This window comes from Athene cunicularia (assembly GCF_003259725.1).
Source record: "Athene cunicularia isolate RWA chromosome 1 unlocalized genomic scaffold, athCun1 chr1_part1, whole genome shotgun sequence".
NCBI lineage: Eukaryota > Metazoa > Chordata > Aves > Strigiformes > Strigidae > Athene > Athene cunicularia.
In genome coordinates this window covers 55,595,376-55,609,372 of record NW_020799091.1, presented here as the reverse complement: position 1 = coordinate 55,609,372, position 13,997 = coordinate 55,595,376, and positions in this window count along the sequence as shown.

Below are 13,997 nucleotides of genomic sequence, written 5' to 3'. Positions count from 1 at the left end.
GCTTCAAGTTCTTCTAACACATAGGGAGAGCAATTTGTACCCCAAAATTGCTTTCTTGTCTTAATGCTTTGTAATTTAATTTAGGGTGCAAGTTCATCATGAATGATTCCGTGGCATGATGACAGGATCCACTCAGCTGTTTGCTTTTGAGTATGAGAAGCCTCAAGAGACATCAATCAAGCTTTCCTAGTGACTTTCTACTTACATTCATCTTCCCTATTTTTGTACATGTTTACAATGCACCGGGTTTGAAAACAGAAAAGTTGCAAAGCCAGAGCTATACAATGGTATATCAAATAAAACTATGACTCCAGTTCTAATTAACAACAAAAGAATTTACACAAACAACATACCAATGTACCTGTATGTATGTGTAGGGTTTAAACCCGGTGTATACAGAAGAAAATTGGGCATCGCCAGAAGGAAAGAAAAAAAAACCCAACCCACCATGTTTTTCCAGAGTCTTCATCATGCAGTATGGGTGGAGAAGAAAGTGGGATTGGATCCAAGTTTGCTGGAGGTGCTGATGTTCATCATCTAGAAAAGTGATATACCTGTTCCTCCATGTTTTTAGTTCTAACAGAAAGTTTCTTTCCTGTACATAAATGCAATAGTCTGAGTCCTGCTGTGTGAGTAAGGCCTTTGTCATCCCTACTTATCCACTAGCTACAAGGAGTGCCCGCTTTCCTGTATTTCTCTAATTCACTCCTATCTGAGGCTTGGGTAACCCTGTCAAGAGTTAGCTCCCTCCACTAGCACAGCTCTCAGGGTCACCAAAATACATAAGATTTCCCACCACCTCTAGATGCTCTTCCCTGGGAAGTAACATCCTACATATATATGTATATATAGTATAGACATATAAAACTTGGGAACTCTGGGAAGGCAACAGCCTCCGTGACCTTACAGGCACAGAGTATGTGATGTAAGTGGGAACTTTTCCCTGAAATACTGCTGCAAGATTTGTCCCATGTGGATTGCATGCCATGATTATATACATTTTATACAAGTGTTCAGCATTTAAAATACACTCCAGATGCTTTTTCCTGCCCTTTCCTCCCACTCAGTTTGACTTTTCCCCATTTGATTGATTCTCACAGTTTATATTCAGAGATTCAGCATTTTACTTACTTACCATTAGCCTTTTTCGGCACACCAAAAGCTGCCCTGTAAGCCTGGGGAAATGCAACATCATAGACGAGAAGCTGTGCTGTATCAGAACGGGATGAACAATCAGAGTGTGAGTGTTCAGCTGTACTCAGCACCAGACAAGCTCTGGGTTTTGCAAAGTCAGCAGGAGTTTTCCCAGCAATCCTAAAAGTACAGAATCAGGCCAGTGTTGGGAAGCACTAACAAAGTAAATCTGTCAAAGAACTAGAAATTATTCTTTCTGTTATGATTTTGACTTTTTTCTTTTTCTTCTAATTCTTTTTGCATGTTTCCTAAAACATGAAGATTTTAGGCTGCTTTAGGTCCCAGGTCACCTGCTTGATTTATCTTTTAATTCTTGATTTCTTTGACTGCTTAATGATAGGTAAACCCACAAAGATCCAAAGATACCCCCACCATTTTTTTGCTGTCTGCCTTTGCACTGCAGCTCACACCTTTCCTGCTCCCCAGAGGAAGAAGCAGCATGGTCTTGTTCTATAAAGAAAAGCTCACAAAGATTGCTCTCTATGCTCCAGTTCTGTGTATAGCATGTAAATATGAAAGGAAAAAAGCAAACATACCTGGGATGTGACCCGGAGAGGGGCAATAGTTAAAAAGAGCCCTGAGTGCAGAAAAAAATTGTGATCCCGTAAGTTCCAATGTTTTGGTTTCCTCCCATGGCAGCTTTCAGTGCCAGTGAGATCCCAAGCAAGTTCTGGGATCTCTGTGCCCCCTTTAGGTCTGAGAGTTAAAAACTGGACAATTTTATGTAATCTGCTTCACATGTGCAGGACAGAGGTAAAAAGCAATACATCAAAATATTCAAGAGGGTATGCAGGGAAATGCTTATAGGAGGAAGCTTCGAAGAGGTCTGACAGGCAACTCCCTTTTCAGGATAATTGCAAAAAACCTCCACAGCCCCCACTTTTGTTTGATTCATTCAAATAGTTCTTTCTATATCTAGTTATTTACATATTAAGGGAATAATATTATCCATGCCAGTGATGTGCATGTCTACCCAACAGATGTACTAAGATAAAAGAACATTTCTCTGATGCTTTAAAATAAAAAGTATATATATATATATATATATATATATATATATATATATTCCTAGCTTCAGATAAAACTGATTGTAGACACCACATAAAAAGCATCATCCGTCAGGGACTGGAGCACATTAGGGAGCTGGATTTGCCTGCATTGTCCTGCGTTGTTGTGCCTGTCCTGATGTTTCATCAGCCAGCAGCGACCAACATTGGCCTCTGAAATCGGTTCTCCACAGCTCTGTATGGATGGAATTCTGTTTATTGTTGTGTAGGGACACTGGTGATATCACAGCTCAAGGTTCCTTGAGGTCTGCTCAGGATCTCTTGGCTGGTATCTCATGTTAGCTTGCTCAGGAGATTTCTCTGACAGACCCCACCCCACCTACAGAAGAATCACTCCTTCTATGGCTCATTGGCAGAGAGCAGTCACATCCATTTGTCCATATGGCCTCTAGAATCATCACTGACATTTTAGTGAATGCACTAATACTGCCGTTCTTACCTGGTTTTGTGATGTCTTGTTTGTTTGTTTGTTTGTTTGTGGTTTTGTTTTTGGTTTTTTTTTGGTGTAAAACCTGTTTTGATTGCTTCTGAGACAGAAGGAGCAGCACAACTTTTGTAACTCACTGGAACAGTAGACCAAAGTAAATACCATCTGCAGTGCATAGGCCAAAAGGAATTCCAAAACCATTGAGCCCAGCCTTCACCTCTCACAGGTCCCATGTTTTTCCTTGCACCTTTAGCCACACTTGTTATTGCAGCAACATTATTTTTCTCTCTGTCTCATCTCCTTGTTCCTGCACAGACAGTATATTCCCCCCAGCCTAGCTTTGTCTTCTTTGGGCTGAGAAAAACATGGTATCAACCACTCCACTTATAATACATTCTTTACATACATAGATATTCTTAATATATTACTTACATATAACCTTCCCAGTAGTCTTTCTCTTTCAGCTCACATTCATCTTTCTGAACTAGTATCTCCTGTACACAGTAGTACAGATGATATCTCATTGATACCTAATGCAGTGGCATTAACACTTCTCCATTTCTGCTAGACATGCTAATGTTGAAGGATTGCATTTGCATTTTTCACAACCTCATCAAATTAGTAACATATCATAATCAAGATGATAACTGATACTATCGGGTCCTTTTCTTCCTTTGTCCTTTATATTTAGTCCCCCTGCTTTATAGCAGAAAATCTTGTTATTTTTCTGGATGTACATTATTTCAAGCTTTTGCATATAATTCCATTTCTACTATGGGAGTCTGCAAAATCATTCTTTTTTTCCCCTTATGATATTTAAACCCTTGTACCTAAGCGTCTTTAGCACATTTCAATAGCACACTCTCACTTTACGTCAAATTTAATTGTGAGAACATTAAATAGCATCAGTACCAAGATGGCACCTTGGAAAACTTGACTCAAAACCTCCCTCCAGCCAACAGTTCTCTTTTCAGTAGCTTTATCCTCTGTTTTACTGCTCTCTTCTACCTTACATTTCCTATCCCAATGCAGATACTTACTAATGGTTTCCAATGCAACAAATACGATAGGCTTTATAGAACAATAAGTGTATCTATCTCCTTTGTCTCAAAAATCAATCTCATCAGGAAAAGATACCATTGATAAACCTGTGTTTTTTTTAATCTTGTCTTTAATTCTTCTCCATATTTTAAATTGTTCTCACCTTTAATGTCTGTTTTAAAGCCTTCTCTGCCAGAGACCACAATTATCCACCAAAGTTACTGAGACCAGAGTGATGATCCACCATAGCACAGACTATATTCCTATGTTCTTGGAAAATGTGTCATGAAAGGCCCCATTTGCTACTCTCTATTCCAATAGCACCATCTCAGAATGTAAAAATGTCCTTGCTACCAGGCCTGCAGTTACACATCCGTATTCTTTCTGTCTGATGGGCTCTAGCCCAGGCGATCTGTCCTTTCTGACCTGAGCACTTTCAGTTCTCTGAATTTTGCTTTTCTTGTCCTTGTTGCAACACTCTCAGTTAGATTGGTGATGCTGCCTTTACCTTCTTGTTTTGTATTGACCTTCCTATTGAAGGTACATTGAAAACAGTCACTGTGCATAGTGTCATCAGTGTTGTGGACTCATGCTCATTGCCTCCCCCTCCAGCTGAACAGTTATGATTTGAATCCCCCTGGTCAACTCTGTGGGGCTTGGATTTCCAGCCCTCCAGACCACATTACTGGAGAGATCACTAACTCTTGGGTTTTTTTTTTTCTATTCTTTGAATATCTTCATAATCTTGCACTGAGTCATGTGCTGTCTGTGGTTCTGATAGAAATAGCCCAGCTCAGAGATAAAGACTTAAATTTCTCCACAGAGGCCATCAGATTGCCCCAGGAATTATTCTTAATATGCCTCATCATTTCTCAGATAAACCATGTGTTTTTCCCCACATTTAATACTTCTATTCAAAAGCTCCCATCCCTCTTTTCACACAAGGGAAGCTGACCTGTCTTTGCAGGGCATCCTGACTCCAGCTGGAGTCAGCACCAAGCTGAGCATGGGCATCTTTGGACACCTCAGTTTAAGCGGCAATGTGTTAGTGCCTCTACCCCATTGTAAGCTATGGTGATCCAATAATAAAGTCAATGAAGTCCAGAAGTCTTCAGCGCCTCCTAATGACAGGGCTTAGAGATCAGCTGAATTGCCATGACACAGGTCTCTCTGAGCTGCCTAAAGTGTCTCAACACGGCTTCCAGCTATCAGTCCAGTAGTAAATAGTACTGAACTATGACAGATGTTGCACAGTTCAAAAAAAAAAAGCAGCAGGGAAAGGAGTAAACTGGAAGTAAGTATCCAAATATTAGAATTTACAGAATATTTTCCTACTAACAAGTAAAAGGAACTTTATATTGTTGTTCTCCAGAATTATTTTTTTTTCACAAGCCCACAAGTGATTATTCTTGTAGCTGCTCTGGTCCCTCAGGATTTCTCATGATGTTGCAGGGAATATGGATGGTTTGCGATGCATCCACACAGTCATGCTGCAGTATGCTTATGTGCTCACTTCTCTTACTGAGAAGCGATTGTCCAGAACACTATACATTTCACCACTGGAATGCTTACTTGTACACTGCTTACTTGTTACAATGCTTACTTACTTTTCATATGTACTTGTATCACCCACCCATACAGCATCGGGGAATAATGAAATAAAGGTCCTGAAATGCAGCTGGTAGAACATAACTGTGTTTCCTTACCTTCCACAATTTGTAATTTCTTTTTTTTGTTTGTTTTTGCAATTTGATTTTGTCCTAGATTTTTACACAGGTCTTTGCGTTGCTCTTTTTGGTCACATCAGAACAATTGAGATTTGTAGAAGTAAAATGATATACTACTGATTAAAAAGCTGTCAGGTTTTGACGAATATGTATTCTGGTCCAAAGAGCAAGGATCTGCTCTACCAGAATAAGCAGAAGAATCTCTCCTGTAATAGGCTGTGATAGCACATCCTATTCCCTTCCCAAGGAAAGCAGGGACTCTTTCAGCCTTCTGGCAGGGGTGTTGATGTGTGCTTGCATTGGCCATTCTCGGTTGGGGCTGGAGGCAGAAGAGCTGGTCAGGAGTGGCTTCATGACTACAGAAGAAATAGTGAGATGTGGAGAAGGTAGTAAGGTCTATAGGTCTACAGTGCCATAAAGAGTGTTTCTGCTTTTTTGGCTTCAGAGCAAGTCTTGAGCTGGCTAGAGGCCAGGCCAGAGTGATTTCTCCATACCTGAAACCAATCTGTTCTGGACCTCCACAATAAATGCAGAGGATTCAGTAACTGAAAATGTAAAGGGCTTCTTTCCTCTACCAACTGTGAAGACAGCCAAGTGCTAACTCTGCCCTCACAGCACTTAATGCGTTGATTAAAGATTATTATGGCATGAGAACAGATCTGAGGAAATACAGTAGCCCTATCTAGTTACAAAGCAGAGATAGGATTACAGTGTTCTTGCAATTTACCCAGAAAATGGCAAGATTTCCTTTCAGATGACATGCACCTTTTTACTCTAGAGATAAATACATGTTAAAGTTAGTGATGAAGAGAAACAGAAAGCAGTATCAAGGTAACCTTTTGTAGGTAGATGTCATACCTTATATTGGGGTATTGAGTATTCATTCTACCTGCCAGCCTTGCCTTCCCTGTATCCTCAAACTATCACTGCTACAAGAACATCTCTAATATACTAATACTTATATATTCATCTACATTTTAAAAATTTATTTATTTTCTGTGTATTTTCTAGATGGGGAAGAAGGTTGTTCTTCAGCTTCAGTTTGGAGGAAATTTGCAACAACCCAGATCTCATACAAGAATTCTGATTTTTTTTTTTTTTTTTTTTTTTTTTTTTTTTTTTTTGAAACTGACTAAATCTTCTTAATAGTTTTTGGTATCTTTTCAAGTTGGAAACCATTCTATTTCTGATTAATTCATCCTGCCATGTGAGTCCTAGAGCTATGCAGATAAGCTCAATGCACCACACTACAATATCTGTGTTGTAGACCTAAGGGTATTCATGGGCTTTTCAAGTGAATGCACATTCATACGTGAAGTAGGCAACACAGACTGAATGAGCTACATTATGTGAATGTGCTCAACAGCTGAAAAATGAACTATGTCATGGATTTCAGCTTCATGGAGTGAGCAGCTGAATTTGACGGTGACACTGAAAGATTGTTCTTCTGTGTGACTCAGTTTGATTCACTGGCCTGATAATGCCCTTTTCTTTGTGAATCCTTCGCACCTGTAGATGCACAACACTAACAAAGGTCTAATTCTGGCAGTTAGCAAAATCCAAACTATTAGCATGCCTATGCCGATTTTTTTCTGATGTCAGTGTTGTTTGCAACACTCATTATATGTTGAAGAATAGCATTAGAGTGATGCATTCTTTGAAAACTTAGTTCCAAGACCTTATTCAGAAAAATATTCATGTTGAGTTCAATAGAATCTCAAGAAAATTATAGGAAATATACCATTCCTAGTCTGTAACACTGCAGACTTGAAGCCACATAGAATGGCAACTGTTTCCCCCCTTAGGCCAGTTTGTACTAAATTCTTTGCAAGATAAATAACAACAAGCCACTACATAAATACAACAACTTTCTCAGGAAATCTAAGGTGATATTCCCAAATCAAACCACAGGAAACCCCTATGGAGTTAAACCATAGATTTTCTAATTCATATACCCCCAAATAAATATTAAAACCAAACCCACAAATGACATTGCCCTCACTGCTTGAGATCTACACTGAGCTGTTAGAATATTAAAGCAGTCTGTAAACAGGTTGTTTATAAAGAGAATAGTGGCTGTCACTGAGCAAAAGGAAAAAAGGAAATAACCATCTACCTGAAAGCAGGAGGCTTGCTTCTTACTAACCAACTTTTACCTCGATCCCCAATTTAACTGTAAATCAGGCTTTTGAAAGGGAAATAAATCATTCCACATGGAAGAAAAACTAGCCCAAGTTTATATTGCAGTAGAAATGCCAACACCTTCTTGGAACTCATTTTTAGCCATAATTATACATGAAAATGCCACTGAGAAACCATAAATCTTGAAACACTCCTGCACATCCCCAGAAATATGCAAGAATTTCTTGAAAGCCTCTAGAAGTCATGCATGAACTACAGGGCCAAAATACAAATTCAGCTGAGATGCTGAAGCATATTGCTGGTTGCATGTTGATAAATGATGTGTTCTCGTTTCTTGTTTGAGATGGGATTATGTAGTTCAACCACACAAAGAAAAATAGAGAAGTGCTGGTTTCAGTGTACAGCAGTTTATCTCAGGTAGCGATCTAGTCTGGAATCTAGGCTGTTGAATTCCTCTCTGTGTGATCAGTGACTCAAAATGTCAAATGAAATAACACATGATTCAGAAAAGTTTCTGGAAAAGACCAGCCAAAAACATCAGAGAAGCTGGAAGAGGCCATGCAAGGACAGAAGAGAAGGGAAGAGAGTTCTGTTTCTGACTGCTGCCGGTAAACTTAAGTTTAAAGATTGTGTGTTTCTTGAAGTAGTATGGATTTCTTTTTATATCAACACTTTCCTTTAAGTACACAAATTCAGAGAGTGTTGGCTAAATTAAATGTGTATAATGGATTGTGCTTTGGCTACCTGTTTAGATACATCATGCAAAGAGACGATTTCAGCAGTGGTGGTAAAGTACATACCTAAAGAGGTGCTTCATTTAGGAGAAGTGGTTTGTGAGGTACCAACATTTTAAATGCCCCTGACAGCTGACTGGCACACCATCCCTGCTGAGCTGGACATATCTGAAGGGCCACACAGAACTGGGAACAGCCTTCTCTGTGCAAATCTTACCCCATTTCTTGGGCTGTGCTATAGGACTATGGGCTGAGGAACATAACTGTGAAACACCTCTTTGCCACTTCCAGAATTGACCTTAAGGCAATATACTTAATTTCTCTCTTCAAACTGCTAAGTCTAAGTATAAAATAACCCTCTTCAGGGACACAAACACACAGAAATCATTGTGACAGCTCTTAAAGCTGTCTGAAGGATGATGTTTGCTGCCATTTTTCTCTTTCCTCTTTTAAGTGCCAGTTACCAAGTGGAACCATTTTATTTGGCAAAGCTGTATCTGTATTATGTTGGAAGAGACTTTGAACTAACGTTAGTAGGAATAAAAACAAGGACAGCCCAGTAGTGTCATTTGCTTAATATAAATTGGGTCATTTTATAGCTAAATATCTGTGACCAGGGCGCTTTGAAATGCCATAGCACAAAGATAAAGTGCAAAACAAACTTTAAAAGTTCACTCTCCTAAAAATTACATCTGTATGAGCCCACTCAGTATGTGACAGTGGGTAAAGAAGATGGTGAGGGAGAGGAAGGTATATAGGATTAACATTGGAAGCATAATAAGCTCATCAACATGAATCTTAAAACATTAATTTTGTGATTCCTAAAAGCAGGCTGCAGACCTCTGAAACACAGACTCAGACAGAGGCACAATGAAAGGGTTTTGGAAAACTGAGAGGTCCCTGTTAGTGGTTCTGCCCTAAGTAAGGTGGGTAGGTGGGAAGGCATGAGCCCAGAAGGTGTGCAGCCCTCTGCTCTCCATCCATCCAAGGCAGAACATGCGAGTAACCTCACTCAAGAGGACCTTTGCTAAGCACTTGCTTAAATGCTCTGCTACACCACTCCAGGTTGCCAGGCCAGCTCTTTCCAGTTGTGGCTCACTCAAGTCAGAGCTGTTAAAACCAAGGATGAAAAGGGCTGCTGAATCCCAGGCAAGCACAGGGTGACACCAGACCTTCTAGGAGAAGCTTGTGGTCACAAGGGCATGCACAACTCAGACATGGCCAGACTGGCAGTACGTTTCCTCATGAGGGATGCCAATGAATCACATGAAAAAAGGACAGGTGTCCAGGATCGTGGTGCAATTCACAGGGAGATGAAAACATGAACTGACTTCCATGTACAAAACACTGCTCAGAAGTCCTTTTTGCAATTGAAATAAAAATGCCTTATCATCATTTATTCTTGCAGTGTTAAAGGAGAGGGAAAGGAGTGGACAACAAGCAAGGGAAAAGGCAAAGGGAGAAGGCTGTCCCTTACTAGAGGCAGAAAAAGAAGAGCAAGAGTGACAAGACAACAAAGAAGCCAAACCCTCCAGCAGTCTCAGCCAAAGGTATTATCATTTTTCACTGTGCGCTGGTCTGGGGGTCTCATAGGATGAATCTTTGTAAAATCAAGCCTGGTTCATGTTTCACTGGAGTGCCAGGAAACCAGGCTTCTAAACTTGACCACGCCACTAAGCTGCTCAGCATGTCAGAGGAGCTGTTGCATCTCCTCCAGGCCTCTGCTTCTCTGCTCTGCTTCTCCCACCCTTTTGGCCTGAAAAGTTTTGGGCTAGGCACCCCTGGACTCCATGTTTGGGCAGGGTGTGGGGCATGGCAGACACCCCTGTTTCAGTTCCACCTCCTCCTTTCCTCTGGGTGCTGCTGCAGTCATGTAAGACAATATGGGTATGGATGTAGAAGCAGACCAGCAAAAATCGTGAGAAAGAACTATGGTAGCCCAACTCATTTAAATGCCAGGAATCTTCAGGTACATTATATTTTCAAGTTATTGTTGGTTTTATGGTCAGGAGCCAATTTTGTCTTAATGAAAATAAAGTGTTGAAGTTCAGAGGCTATGCAAATGGAGATTAATACACAGTTTAAAAAGGTTATTTAACATTTTTATTGCTTTAAAACTATAATGCTTTTTGATTTTGAACATTTTCAGGATTATTAGCCTTGCTCAGATTTAATACAAGAAATTTATACATATGAAATGGGAAGACAAGCATGCAAAAATTATCGCAGGAAGTGCACTGCAGAGTGAGGACTGCATACGGGTGTTGAAAGACTCCATATATTTAAAGACAATTGTTTGGGGGTAATGATGACTGAGTCATCATCACATACTGCCTGTCTCTGTGTGTCAAAATAAGAGTAATAAATGTAGTCATAAGGCAAATCTATATGACTGAGTAACAAAGAGGCTGAAGAAGACCTAATAGCTGGAATAATGATGGCTGGGAGGGTTGCTTGCTATGGTGATATGTGGTTTGCTTAATGAGGAATAGGCACAATAAAAGAGTCAGGATATTGTATGCTATAAACCAAGAGACTAAGGAAAGATGGCCAAAGATGGCATGCAGGCAGATTTCAAATAGTTTATGTTATATACTCGGTGCATCGTAGAGAGGCAAGTTAGAGCTAGCAAGGTGACAGGGTATCCTTCTTCCTGGAGTGTTAGCATCTGTGGCTTCTGCAAAGCATGTCCAGCACACTTCATCGTCAGTGTGGGGAAGAGAAATGGCCCTTGGCACACCACACTTGAGAAGCTACTGGCAATTGTCAGAAGCTGCTAGTGGGACAAAGACAAGTTGTCTTGTTCATGGAAAAAGGGATAAGGGACCCTGAGGTGTGGCTGTTGGTGTTTCCACAGCGAGAGAGGGTTAGAGAGGCAAACAACGAGTTTCCAATTCCAAAATGCAAAATGGTTTTAGAAAGGTACTATCTCATTTGCAAGTATTTCAGTATGAGGTTTGCTGTTAACTTCAATAGATTAAGCATTTCGTCTCCAGATGTTTATGAACCCCAAATGCTCTAATATTGAGCAAGGGTTTAGCATGGTTATCCTAATGTGTCAATTGTGAAATAAACTATCTGCTTTGAAGTTCTCTTAACAGAAGCGACGAACCATGCTGTAACTTCATTGATAATTATCCCTATGTAGATAAATAATTTCCCTCTAGATTTCAGTGAAGTCTTTATTTTGGATCTGTGGTAAGAGTGTCATGATGATTTAGTGATTTTTCTGAGTTGGATATATTAATAACTGAAATATTAGTTACTTCTGAAAGTACTATAATTTAATCAACATGAAACACATAAGAATTCTTCAGTATCAATCACCAGTAATAGATTATCATTACCCATTAGTAATCACTCCACTATCAAAAGTAACTGGAGAAGCATATTAATGTTTGGGAACAACCCTTCTTGTCCACAATAAATAAATCCAGATTTCCACGCTGTACTAGTCAAATGTGATGTTAGAGATCAGTTTGAGCACTGCTGGACTGTTGACAGAGTCTGGGTTGCTGAAGGATCAAATTATGGAGCAGATCTTTATCTGCACTGAGTTCTCATGAACACGTCTCAAGCAAGGACTAGGTTAATAACTGAGACCTGTCATACAGAGCTGGCACAGGTATCCCCCTCATCCCATCCTCCGTCCACAGTCTCCCTCAGCGTTGCATGGATTATCGCACCCGAGAGCCTGGTTTTGTGCATGCTTACACCAAACTATGTACTCTCCAGTTGTTGTGTTTACTTGAACGAGGCCGTAAATGAAACTGAAGATTTGCTGAGGTATCTGCAGGGTTGGGTGCCTAATGAATAGAATTCTTAATGGTCCATAAATCCAATCAAGATTTTCATACCGTGTAAGCAAGCAGTGCAGTTTGTGGAAAACAAGAGCCTCCCTGAAAGCTACTGTTATGCAAATATCATGACACACGGGGCATACATTAAAGCAGCCCTTGAGTTGCAGCTTTTTGGCTTTACACAGGAAATAAAATGGGATCAAAACAGGAGTGAATAATACTGGTCGATCTGCAAGATAAAGATTAATAAAAGAACTCATTGTATTCTTTACACAGAAATTTTATGGTTACCTTGCTGTAAATTTTTTAAAAAGACCTTTTTTTTTTTTTTTAACTTTCTGCGCCAGGACTATGATTCATTCACACAAAAAGGTTACATGAGAGGCACAATTTTTTAGTTCATTCAGGCTCTTCTATTCAAAGGAGAGAGGCTTTTGTGAGATCTGCCGTTGTTCAGAGAGGGAATTAGTTTTATTAGCAGTGTGTCATTCACAATGTGCCTTATACATCTACCAGCTTCCCCATTTCTTTTTTTTTTTTTTTTAAATTTGTTAGCGCTGGTGTGGTTCGGGGTTCTCGGTATGAATAAAACTAATTATATGCTTCCTATACTCTCACCCCAAGGTGGTATTTCCTTCTGACCAAGGACACGGGACTCTTAAAAAAAAGTGAACACACACAAAAAAAAAAAAGCAATGCCACGCTTCCAGGATGTCAGCGTTACCAACTGATCACACCACAAAAATCTTCCTGCCTCATCCTTTCCTGTATCTTTACGTGTTGTTCTGTGCACTGAACTAACTCAGGAGCTTTTCCTAGACCTTTTGTTTTCTTTGCTGAAAGCCATGTGCATGTTGCTAGAATTAATTCTCACATTTGGGAGAACATCAAGGCCATTTGCTACAAAGCAAAGCTTTATAATTCACAAATCCTGGTAGGATCACATGAAGCATGGGGTGTCTCCCTGGTCCCTGGCAAGCAGACACAAGCAGCCGCAGCCAGCCTGCCCTGCTCTAGTGCCCAGACAGCTGGAGTGGGAGGACAAAAGACCCGTGTCTCCTCGCAAAGGATGCTGCCGTCATATCACTGGTGCCCAAAATAGGCTGTAAGCACAATTTAGGTATCTCAGTTTAAGTAAACAAGCAAGCCAGTCCTTGCTGCATCAGAGGCATGATTATATCAGCACTCACATATAGGTGACAGAGTTCTGTATTGCATCAAATATATATCAGGCATGTGTAATAATTTGTTTTTTATTCTCATAAATTAAAACTCCAGGGGAACTGCTAGTGACCATCTCTGACTGTCTGCATATGGCAGACTGTAAGTTTTGTTCAAGTTAATTGGAGGAAGAGCATCTGTTCTAGAACAAATTAAATTGATTTTAAATTTCCAGTACTGTAGAAACCAACATACTCAGAGAACCCACATACTTAATCATCTGTGCCCTGTTTCTCACCTGAAGTTTTCTGTTTTCAACACCAGGCCACTGCATCCTCTTATGCTTTTCTTTGCAGAGTGAAGAGCCTTCAAACTCCTGCTCCTTAAGTTGGTAGTTGTAGACTGATCATATTTCTTCTTAAATATTTCTTCTTCATATTTCTGCTTAAGTAAAACTGATGGAGCTCCTGGAGCACGTTTTTCCTATCACATTGCTTGGTTTTTGGCTTTTTTTTCTCAACTCTCCTCATGTTCTCAATGTCCTTCCTAACCAGGGTGCAGGTAATGGATAGTCCACTTTGGCAATGATCATGTGTAATGTGGGGATGATGGATGCACCCTTCTCCTTCTCCTGCTCCTCCTCCTGGACCCTATCCTGGTTCCACAGCCTTTGATCACAGCTCGTTCAGATCCGCTGGTGCAGC